The following is a 13,074-nucleotide window of genomic DNA, read 5'->3' as shown; positions in this document are numbered from 1 at the left end:
TCGTATCCTAATATTGCAGCAAAAATACAGACATTATTACAGTGGCAATCAATCTAATAGGTGGAAATTTCTGCCACATTCTTTCCAGTGGGCTTAAAGGAAATTCCTACGTAATAGTCTGAGAGTCTTCAGTTTTAATTCAATCAAATTACCTACTTTTAACAGACATGTAGGTCTGTAATTAATTTAACAAATCTCATTTAAAAAAAGAAGTTTTCAACTTCTTGTATAAAAGTACTGTACTATCAAAGTAGATTGTAGTCAACTCTGTATAGTACTTTTATATGTGGGTATTTTTTGCACCATTTTTAAATTGCAATCTGATAAACAGCAATTTAAAGGATTTACTGGCATTTCAAAATGGAGGCTGAATGTTAACAGAAAAAGGAAACAAAAGCTGTCAAAGAAGACAGCATGCTAAACTATTTAGATGTTAGAAAGCAATAAATACCCCTACAATACTGCAACCTTAGTCCAGAACAGTTGTGCTTCATGGAAATTGTTACATCTGATAAATGATTCAATTCCATTTAGTACCAATAATAATAATAGAGATGGATTCAATGTGCACCTAACATTGCAGGAACTAACCCACACCTTTTAAGCGAAAAATAATTTCTTTCAAAAATCCATAAAAAGTGAGTTCTCTGAAAGTGACTAGGGGTACTAAGTTATTCTTATAAATAACCACAAATATTTTGCAAAAGCTAGTAAACTGTTGCAACAATTTTTAAATAATACAGAAAATTTACATTCTGGTCTGCACAGTTTGCTATTCAGTCAGTAAATTTTCAGTAAACACCCCTTTGAATAACAAGAGCACCACAATTCGGAGCAATATACGCCCGAATGTATGACCTTTGACCCCTATGTGTGACCTTGACCTTATAGCGAGCCATCCAAAACATGCGCTCCCATATTGTCTTGATGTGGTGAACATTTGCGCCAAGTTTCTTTAAAATTCTTCAAATAGTTCAAGAGTTACAGAGTGGACATGAAACAAAGTCATATGACCTTTGACCCCTAAGTGTGACCTTCAAGCGAGCCATCCAGAACATGCGCTCTGCACGTCGTTTCGATGTGGTGAACATTTGTGTCAAGTTTCTTTGAAATCCTTCAAGGGGTGCAAGAGTAACAGAGCAGACACGCAATTGCTAATGGATGGATGGACACCGGCGTCATAACATTAGATGTGCCTTCGGGCGTATAATAAGTGGTACTGACTAAACTGGATGATGGACCAGTCCATTTTAGAACAAGAGCTGTCGGAGGACAGCAATGCTCCACTATTCAACAGCCTTGTCAATTGAATGAATATTCAAGTCGAAAAAGGGGCATAATATTGTAAAACTGCAAAACAGGATTATGGAACCTGTAAAATGCATATCAGCTCATGACAATGGACAATAGTGTGAAGTTTCAACCCATTCCCATTAGTGGGTACTGAGATACCAGCTTACACACAAAAACAGCAGCAATAGCAGCTTCATTTATGATTTGATTTTAACCAAAGTTGCACACAACTTGTATCACCACAAGATCTTGCTTCCTTTCTTCAACTGGCCAGATTCCATCATGGGTTCCAGAGTTATGGACCCCTTAAAGGTCCAAAATTGGCTATTTTGGCTTTTGCAGCCATATAGAGACTTCATTTATGGTTTTTTTTTATTTGATACAAACTTTCAAAATATCTTCAACAACACTAAATCTTGGATTCCATGACAAATCAGATCCAATCGTAGGTTCAAGAGTTATTTTATATCTGATTACCTCCCCTGATTGTAATCAAAATGGATTTATATTAGTAAGTACTTATAGGACTTATTTAAAATTTCATTATTGTTATTAGTTGGACTGAGATAAACAGGGTAGATAACTATGAACTGATTTTATGTCAAATTACCTCCCTTTATTTCAAATTAAAATTGGTATATCTCCATAACTAATGAAGATACTGATCTGAAATTTCATTTATGTCAACAGATTTATTTGGCAGATCCTTCTTTTGTTCACTTACAATATTTTTTTTTAATTACTTCCCTTTTACGTAACTATAAATAGCTTATTTTTAGTAACTTTTTTTTTATTGGCCGTAGGGAAAAACCGAGACCACTTTTCTGTGGTACAACATGGATGGTACCTCCAATTTTTTGGTGTATTTTGACATATCTATACCTTGTCAGAATTTTTTTTTCTTTTTGGTTAAATTTCTTCGCTTTGTTGTTCCTGTCCTTTGGACTTAGATATTTTTTCTGAGGACCTTCTTGTCCTCAAGTGCAATGATAACAGGACAGCGATATAGGGCCATCATGGCCCTCTTGTTTAAACTTCTACTTTCACATACAAAATGTTGTAAGTTAGGCTCTGATTGACAAGCGGAAGGGTTGTCAGAACGTGGCTATCAATAGCACGTCTTCAGATCCAATGTGGATAGCGTTAATTTGAGATGTACTTTAGTCAGATTGCTATAGCCTTGATGGCCTTTGAAGCAAGGAAGAAGCTTTGATGCAACTTGATATCCCTTAAAGCAAAGCAGAAACTTTTTTCTTGAGCTAAGAGAGTGCCTTCTGAAAATTGATGCTTCTTTCCTTACTCTGACAAAGCTATTCACTTCTTGAGATAATGTAGTCCAAACTAAGAAGGTGAAAGTTAATTTTGTTACAGTACAAAAAACTCTAGTTTACTGTGTCAGACTTGATATGTTGTGCCTGTGCCTGCTAATTTTTTTGTGAACTTAGTAATAATCTTATTGATCTGACTTGTTGATCTATTGGTCATTGACACTCCTACAAATATATCTGTAGTGATGGCAATAGATTGGGATATACTCGCTCTTGTCATACTGCCACCAACTACCCGCAAATTAGAACAAAGTCTTGCATATTAAGCATTTATCAATTTTATTCAATGAGTTTAATAAATTCCATGTGAGGAAAGACACAAATGTAATATTTTTTTTATCAAATGTAAGGTGTTCCTGCTGAAACATCAAAGTTTCTTTGCTTATTATAGACCAAGTCAAATCGACCAACGTCTCCTATTATATACCTGAAACGACGTCAATGTCAAAGCTTTATTACACTAATGTAATACCAAAGTGTTGTAATTTCTTTATTTCACAAGCACGATGACAAACATTTGATAACAACATTTATCATGATGTGACTGTGACATTATAACTAGGGCTGTCATTGATTGGGTCTTAGGCATATCAACGATACCGATATATCAGAAGACAAATATCAACGATACATCGATATATCGATTATTAAGTATGCATACTATATACCTTCCTGTAAATGCTATTTTTAGTTTTATTGCCTATTTTTCATATTACTGTTTGATGGTATTGTATTTGTATTTATGAAACAAAAGAAATAAATAAAAATTAATAAAATCTTTCATTTTTATTTTGCCTTCACTTCTCTTACAACTTTGTGAACTTAATAGTTTTTGAGGGTCTGACTATTTATCTGGATAGTTTTTTCTCTCTGTAAAATATCGATTTTTGAAAATGGGAATCGATAATCGATAGACAAAAAAATATCGTTGATACATCGATATCGTTTCTATCGATGACAGCCCTAATTATAACCCTTCCATCAATTTCATTGCTACACGAACCCAAACAACTTTGAAACCCATGAATTTTTTGCGTTCCCATAAAATATAAGTTTTGGCCGCATACATGGATTTTGAGCCAAATAGTTTACACGGCCTGTAAACACTGGCTCATCCTCTTTGAGGAGATGAGTTGAAAAAAGAGCCAATGATACTTCCGAGGAGGTGCAAATGACCGGAACTTTATGCAGAATGTAAACAAAGAAGAAAGGTGAGTTGATTGTTTCCTTTCTCAGATAAATTTAAGGCCCTATTTCAAAAAATAGCGAATGTAGTTCCATTCAGAAATGATTATACTTTTTATATATGAAGGCCATTTTGCAAGGTAAATGCATTCCTTGACGTGAGAACTTTTGAAAGTTGAAAAATAGAGCAAGTCCAAACCAAAAGTAGACATTTTCCCATATATTTCGCCCTAATTTACACAAATTTAAGATTTTATAGTCCCTGCATCAATCTTGCTGAAAAGCATATCTTACTGCTGCATGACTTATGTGGTTTACTAGCGTGTTTATCCCGTACATGTGCATTTAACACCATGTGGAGGAGCCATCGCCGCAGAGGAGGCGCTAAGAACCGGAGTGGGAATCAAAGCACTTTGAAATTGAGATTTTTAATGTATCATCAATTCCTACATACCAGAGCTATATCATGATTCCCTTGGATTGTGACAAACATCTGATGGATGATATTGTAACAACATCCTATTCATTTAGAATGTATTACGAGATATTTACACTTCTCTTTTCTTTTGCACTTGTCTAATGATGGGCTATCATGGCGTTACAAGTTGTATAATTATGATATTTTCTATGTAAGGGATATTTCCTAATGCACAACGGTTTTCGTGTCCAACGCATTTTGGATTTTTTAATAGTTAGTGTTAACTTTGTGGTAGTCTTGAAATGCAACTGCAATATGTGCTTCACTAGGTACTTACAAATGCTAAATAAATATATTTGTTTACTTGCTTAATTCGATTACATTTATGAGAAAATGCTAACACTCAAAATACTCTCCCAGATGTTCTAACGATAACAATGAAACTGAAAACGTTAGATGTTTATTCCCCGGTCGAACCGCATATAGGTTTTGTCTTATCCTTGTCCGTTTGTCAGTCGTTCTGCAGTCAAAGTCATATTAAGTTATTATTTAGTACTGCAAGTTTGTAAATAGGGTGCCATCTGTTGAGGCAATATTTGATGTCAGACTTTGTTTTTAATTAATGCTACGTAGTCAGAATGTGTACTGACCGTTACTGAGCTTACAGTTACAGAATTATAAATACAGTTTTTTAATTTTACTTAAATAACGTTTGTAAGGAAACATGTATGTTGTTAGTTTTAAACAGACCAATCTGGAGCGAACAAAAGTAATAATATCATACAGAATTGGGCATCCTTTCTTTGCGATTCCTTTCAAACATTTAAAATAAAATTGACCATTTAACATTAAACTATGTAGCCGTTGCATTGATTCATACACATATATTTTTAGCTCAATTTTTCAAAGAAAATGTACAGCTATTGCACTCGCACCGCCGTCGGAGTCGGCATCGCCGTTGGTCTTTTTTTATAAAGTCAAATATCTCTGTTACTATCAAAGCTATTGACTTTTAATTTAAAAAAAAGTTATTTACTATCAAAGTCTACACCAGGAGAAACAATCCCTATAACTGATTTGAATTTTGATGGAGTTATGCCCCTTTTTAACAGAGAATTTTTGGTTAACCCTTTTGGTTAACCCTTTTGATAGCATCAAATATCATTGTTACTATCAAACAGAACAGAACAGAACAGAACATAATTTTATTGAGACTTGTACATCGTACATCGTCTAAACACCAATATTACAATATACATAGTCACGTTCATACAATTTTAAAGAAAGTAACAAACATGTTGTTAACTAGAAAAGAGAAAACAATACCTAGACATATAATATATAATCAAATATAATGCAATTAACAAAGGAAGTGAGAATACAATGACATGGGTTCTTTATAATGTATTAATAATAACCAAATTTCTTTTTTTGATTGCCTCTTTGATACATTTACACACATTTATAAACTCATCTTTGTTGGTCGAATTTAGTAGTGAATGGAACTATTGACTTGAAACTTAAAACAGTTATTCACTATCAAAGTCTACACCAGGAGAAACAATCCCTATAACTCCGATTTGAATTTTGACAGAGTTATGCCCATTTTTAACTTAGAACTTTTAAGTTTTATAAAGTTTTTTACTGGCAAAGCTCTAATTCAGAGTCAAGCACTGAGAAAAGTCGAGTGCGCTGTCTTATGGACAGCTCTTGGTAGAGTATGTGCATTTGGGTAGTATAATACAATATCAAGCATCAAATTACAAACACTAAAACGAAATAGATATTACATTGCGAGAACGAAAACGCTTTATACGAGTGTTAATCAGCCAGGAAAAGAACTCGTCAGTAGCTCCGACTCTGGACATTTGCGCCTCCTCCAAGGCTTTGGCTCCTCCTCTTAGCCAAAATTGAACATAAAGGGGTCAAACCCGCCGTTAAAACACATAAATAATTCAGATTTAACATACCATTATGGGAAAAATTGGTACAATGTATGTTTACTCTTATTTGTGTAAATTAGTGCGAAATATATGGGTAAATCTCCACTTTTGGTTCGAACTTGCCCCATTTTCCAACTTTTAAAAGTTCTCACGTCAAGGAATGCATTTACCTTGCAAAATGGCCTGCATATATAAAAAGTATAATCATTTCTGAGTGGAACTACATTGGCTATATTTTTAAATAGGGCCTTAAATTTATCTGAGAAAGGAAACAATCAACTCACCCTTCTTCTTTGTTTACATTCTGCATAAAGTTCCGGTCATTACCGCCTCCTCGGAAGTATCATTGGCTCTTTTTTCAATTCATCTCCTCAAAGAGAACGAGCCAGTGTTTACAGGCCGTGGTTTAATTAAATTTGCATTATAAACATGGTTTCTAGAAATCAAGTGCAAGATTTATCTTTATAAATGTTAAGCGAAAACATGCTATTTATTTTAAATCTTTTGTTTTTAGCTTTTATCCTGATACATTAATTAAGACAGTTAAAATCTGCTTCTGCAATTTTTTTTACTGTACTTTTAGTGCAATTACGAACCTACTTAAAACTTAGCCGTTACAACTTGACAACAATAAACAATAATTTAACACATATCTTTCTTAATGAAGGTGAAATAAAACTTCACAAACTCCCGACATTTCAAAATACTATGTGTTCGCATCATGGGGTAATCAAAATAATGGATGTTTATGACATATTCTATAACAGAAATTGTGCAGCCAAGAATGCATCAAGTTTTAGAAAATTGTCTATGTGTCAAAGTAAAATATCTGCTAAATGCATGATTCCAAGTTAACTTTTTCTGGCTTAATGACAGTTTTGTAATACAAAGGAATGAGTTGAAGCAAGTTTTGAAATATTTCTTAGCACTGTTTAGATTAAATACAGATTTCAAGGCCATTTATTTATTTATTTATTTGGGTTTTATGGTGCACCAACACAGTATAGGTTATAGATTTCAAGGCCAGTTTCAAGGCCAGTTTTTGATAAAAATATGTTGTTCTAGAGATAAATCTTAGGAACATAAACCATGTATGAGCCACACCATGAGAAAACCAACATAGTGCATTTTCAACCAGCATGGATCTAGACAAGCCTGCGCATCTGCACAGTCTGGTTAGGATCCATGCTGTTCGCTTTCAAAGCCTTCTGCAATTAGAGAAACTGTTAGCGAACAGCATGGATCCTGACAAGACTGCGCAAATGCGCAGTCTGGTCAGGATCCATTGCTGGTCGCAAATGCACTATGTTGGTTTTCTCATGGTGCGGCTCATAATCTTTGCCGAAAGGTCAACTTGACATCTTTCTTATAAGATACATCTGAATGCAAAAAGAGAAGATTTTTTTTTTTTAAATCCCTCCCATTCTATAAAGACAATGAAATCAGACAATAAACATGTATTATTCATACTGCATTCAGAACAATGAAGTAAACGTTTATTGCTGGCAACATTTATTGCCACGGCAACCTATAATGTACCATAGACGTCTGAACAAAAAAAAAAGTTCAGAAAAAAAGAAAGATTTCGATAATTTAATTTTTCTTGTGAAACAATGGGTAAGAATAGACAAATCTGGGCCAATTAATTTAAAATTTCAACTTGTAGCTCTGATTGGATGTGATTTAGTCTGGTGTTTATGTGCTGGTGAAAACATTTTAAATGCTAAAGATTTTATGGTGTGATTTGAGGTTTCAGTGTATGTGCCTGTAAAAAAAAGTTAAAGATTGTGAAAATTTTATTTATCAAATAAAGACGAGGCATCTGCTTTTGATGGACAGCAAAATTAGTGAACAAACAGAGAACACACCTTGTTAACCTTTAGCCTCAAAGTGTGACCTTGACCTTTGATCAAGGAATGGTTTTAGCTGCATATGATACAACATCTCTCTATTGTGTATATTTGTGCCAAATAACATTAAAATCCCTTGATGGATGGAACATTTATATGCAGCATACTTAATAGACACTCTCAAAGTGTGACCTTGACCTTTGATCTAGCGATGCTTTGAGTTGCATATGATACAACATCTCCTTATTGGGTAAATCTTTCCCGAATAACATTAAAGTCCCTTGATGGATGGAATATTTATGGACTGCATATTTAACAGACATTGTTAACCTTTGACCTCAACCTTGTGTGACCTTCACCTTTGAGCTTTGGATTTTGGTGTTGTACACAACAGGTTGCCTCATTAAAAACAAGAGTGCCAGAATGTCACAATATACGCCCGTCACAGCAAATTTCTTTACACTAGCACCTGTATTTGCAAATGGAATTTTAATTTTGTAGTTGTTTACAATGTTTTTTTTAGAAATGATTGTAATTCTTTGATTTTTCTAAGTCCACAAAAAAAAATCCTTACCAGGTAGAGATACCTTAAAATACACCCAAAATTTGAAAGTAACATCAATGTTGTACCACAGAAAAGTGGTCTTGATTTTCATTACGGTCAATTATAAAAAAGTTACAATGTAAGTTATTTATAGTAACAACTAAGGGAAGTTAATCTTTAAAGAGAGAGAAAAAAAAATTGCAAGTCCATACAAAAATCCTTACCAGGTAGAGAGAGCTCAAAATGCACCTCAGAATTGGATGTAACATGCATGTTGTACTACAGAAAAGTGGTCTCGATTTTTCCCTATGACTAGTAATGAAAAAGTTACAATATAAGCTATTTATAGTAACAACAAAGGGAAGAAATTCAAAAGAAGGGACCAGTGCATGACACTCCGTCTCATGATGGTGTACAATTGTGCCAAGTTACATCAAAATCCTTCCATGCATGAAAAGGAAATGCTCCGGACAAAGTCATTCTTGTATCTGACCTTTGGCCTCTAAGTGTGACCTTGACCTTAGACCTAGGGACCTGGTTCTTGTGCATGACACTCTGTCTCATGCTTGTGAACATTTGTGCCAAGTTACATCAAAATCCCTCAATGCATGAAGAAGAAATGCTCCGGACAAAGTTTTCATTCTCGTATCCTTGACCTCTAAGTGTGACCTTGATCTTAGACCTAGGGACCTGGTTCTTGCGCACGCCACTCCTTCTCATGATGGTGAACAATTGTGCCAAGCTACATCAAAGTCCTTTCATGCATGAAGAAGATATGCTCCGGACAAAGTTTTCATTCTTGTATCCTTTGACCTCTAAGTGTGACCTTGACCTTAGACCTAGGGACCTGGTTCTTGCACATGACACTCCCTCTCATGATGGTGAACAATTGTGCCAAGCTACATCAAAATCCTTCCATGCATGAAGAAGATATGCTCCGGACAAAGTCATTCTTGAATTTTCCATTCTTGTATCCTTTGACCTCTAAGTGTGACCTTGACCTTAGACCTAGGGACCTGGTTCTTGCGCATGACACTCCGTCTCATGATGATGAACAATTGTGCCAACTTTCATCAAAATCCCTCCATGCATGAAGAAGATATGCTCCGGACAAAGTCATTCTTGAATTTGACCTTTGCCCTCTAAGTGTGACCTTGACCTTGGACCTAGGGACCTGGTTCTTGCGCATGACACTCCGTCTCATGATGGTGAACAACTGTGCCAAGATTCATCAAAATCCCTCCATGCATGTAGAAGATATGCTCCGGACAAAGTCTGTGGACGACCACCCGCCCATCCACCCATCCGCCCGCCAGGGGTGTTCCCATACTACGTCCCGTTTTTCAAACGGGCGTATAAAAAATATATATGAAAATTTCTTCTAAATTTATATTTACAAGCATCATGGTATTTCTAATAATACTGAACTCCAAACATGAAGGACATTGAAAAATCAAAATGGATGATTTCAGATGGGATGCCTCTCATGGTGGTGGATTCAGGGCTCACAAGAGATCAAAGTCTTCAAGAGAGGAAACTGTCTAGTTATTTTGTAGGTCGGTGAATGTACCCAGTTATCCAATCTTGCCTAACACAATGCCCTACAGGAATGTCCTACCTGCATACCCTACAAGGTACAAACATACACCTTCCTTCTTGAAACAAACAGTGAAGCTGCAGATAGTCATTAACTGTGAAACTTTAAACAAATTCAGTGAAATCATAAGTTGGAAATATTCTCAAAGCCAACAAAGCGAGAGATGAAAATCCTTTTCTATAATACAAAATTAGACTGACAGGCTTGAAGAAATGTTTTAATTACATGTGAAATACAAATTTATGTCTATTTTTGTTCGAATATAATATCTTTTGAATATTTAAATATAATGGATAAAGCTATATTCCCGGCAGAATACTTCCTTTCTGAAATGATGGCTCTGCACAAATATAAAATACCTGTCAATGCTTCAGTGCTCAGAAGAAATGAAAAAAAAAAACAAATACAAAATTATGAGCAATTACGGTCTGTATTATTATGGGTGCTAATATTATTTCTGATGAAAAGAAAAACATGCATGCCAGAAAATCTATCTGATAAGACGATAAAAAATAAGTTTTATTAAATATTCATGTATATATAAATGATATACAACAATTTATACTTTAAATCAATAGGGAAGATATAACCATTACCTCTTGAATCAAGAAGTTCAATTATAAATCAACTAATTATCAAAGCCATAATGAGTATCGACTGAATGCATGATTTGTTTTAATGATTATTGATGTATTTCTACACAATGATAATTTTTTTATTCCAAGTATTCAATTATTATGCATGAAAATAATTTGCTGAAGAGATGTTATCGTTCCGGTTGATTACTGTTTGAAGGTATAGCTCAGACTTAAGGACAAATGTCTTTGATTAAACGAAAGGTCTGGAAAATAATTGTTACTGTTTAAAAACAGTTCCAGTTTTTTTTTAAGCTTTAACACAGCCTGTAATACGAGCCGCTAATGATCAAGAAATAATTAAGCTTATTATCTGCACATCCATGCAGTCTGATTATAATCTACATTGTTTACTACTCAGTCAGTATCTTTTTGGTAAGCACCCCTTTTAACTGTTAATGGTACTGTTCAAACTGAAAGATGGACAAGTCCATTATAGAAATTTAGCAGGGTAAGGGTTAAGCAATCAACTGAAATAAAATATGAAAACTACATTTTTGTATGCTATATGGTTCTCATTGCAGAAACACTCATAACTCTCTTCCCTTAATCATCACAGAAAATTCACCTCTCACACAGATCAAACTCACATCCTCTAGATTGACTTCTAGCTAACTGGGCCATCTAAAATACAAGAAATGTGGAAAGTCCACAAAAACCAGGTTTTCAATTGCATCATGCCAACAGGTTCTTTAAAACTAGATGCCCACGGGCAACATGTCGAGCCCACCAGCTGTAAAAAGGTCTAGGAGTTGCACATGACACCCTGTCTCATTGAGGCAAACATTTATGCCAAACAAGAGCTGTCCTCATAGGATGACACATGCCCCCGATGGCACTTTGAATGATTAGTTATGGCCGATGTTAGAGTTTAGGACCTTTAACCTACGGAGCTGGGTCTTGCGCGCGACACGTCATCTTACTGTGCCACACATTCGTGCGAAGTTATTATAAAATCCATGCATGAATGACAAAGATATGGACCGGACATACCCATCAATGCACTATCATGAAAAATGACCTTTAACGTCTAAGTGTGACCTTGACCTTTGAGCTACGGACCTGGGTCTTGCGTGCGACATATCGTCTTACTGTGGTACACATTCATGCCGAGTTATTTGAAAATCCATCCATGGATGACAAAGATATGGACCGGACACGCCCATCAATGCACTATCCTGTAACGTCTAAGTGTGACCTTGACCTTTGAGCTTCGGACCTGAGTCTTGTGCGCGACACATCCTCTTACTGTGGTACACATCCATGCCAAGTTATTTGAAAATCCATCCATGGATGACAAAGATATGGACCGGACACGCCCATCAATGCACTATCCTTTAACGCCTAAGTGTGACCTTGACCTTTGAGCTATGGACCTGGGTCTTGCACGCGACACGTCGTCTTACTGTGGTACACATTCATGCCAAGTTATTTGAAAATCCATCCATCGATGACGAAGATATGTACCGGACACGCCCATCAATGCACTATCCTTTAACGTCTAAGTGTGACCTTGACCTTTGAGCTACGGACCTGGGTCTTCCGCATGACACGTCGTTTTACTGTGGTACACATTCATGCCAAGTTATTTGAAAATCCATCCATCGATGACAAAGATATGGACCGGACACGAAAATTGCGGACAGACTGACAGACCGACAGACTGACAGACGGTTCAAAAACTATATGCCTCCCTTCGGGGGCATAATAAAAAGTGATTGCAAAAAGTTACAATATAAGTTATTTATAGTAACAACAAAGGGAAGTAAATCTTTTAAAAAAATCAAAGTCCACACAAAAATCCAGTAGAGATAGGTCAAAATACACCTCAAACTTGGATGTAACATACTTATTGTACTACAAAAAAGTGGTCTTGATTTTTCCCTACGACCAGTAATAAAAAAGTTACAATATAAGCTATTTAAAGTAACAACAATGAGAAGTTATTCTAGGTTCTTGCACATGACACTCCGTCTCATGATGGTGAACAATTATGCCAAGTTACATCAAAATCCCTCCATGCATGAAAAAGAAATGCTCTGGACAAAGTCATTCTTGTATCTGACCTTTGACCTCTAAGTGTGACCTTGACCTTAGACCTAGGGTTCTGGTTCTTGCGCATGACATACCGTCACATGGTTGTGAACATTTGCATGGGTGAAAGTATGGAATATTGAAAATCCTGAAAAATTTGCTGGGGGCTTGGGGGCCGCTAGGGCCCCCGGTGGGTCCAGGGCAAAGCCCTGGTAGGGGGGCCAGGGGGGCGAAGCCCCCCGGAAGC

The sequence above is a fragment of the Mercenaria mercenaria genome, chromosome 8, assembly GCF_021730395.1.
Source record: "Mercenaria mercenaria strain notata chromosome 8, MADL_Memer_1, whole genome shotgun sequence".
Taxonomy (NCBI): domain Eukaryota; kingdom Metazoa; phylum Mollusca; class Bivalvia; order Venerida; family Veneridae; genus Mercenaria; species Mercenaria mercenaria.
The sequence above is the reverse complement of the archived record's forward strand: the minus strand, read 5'-3'. Positions refer to the sequence as shown.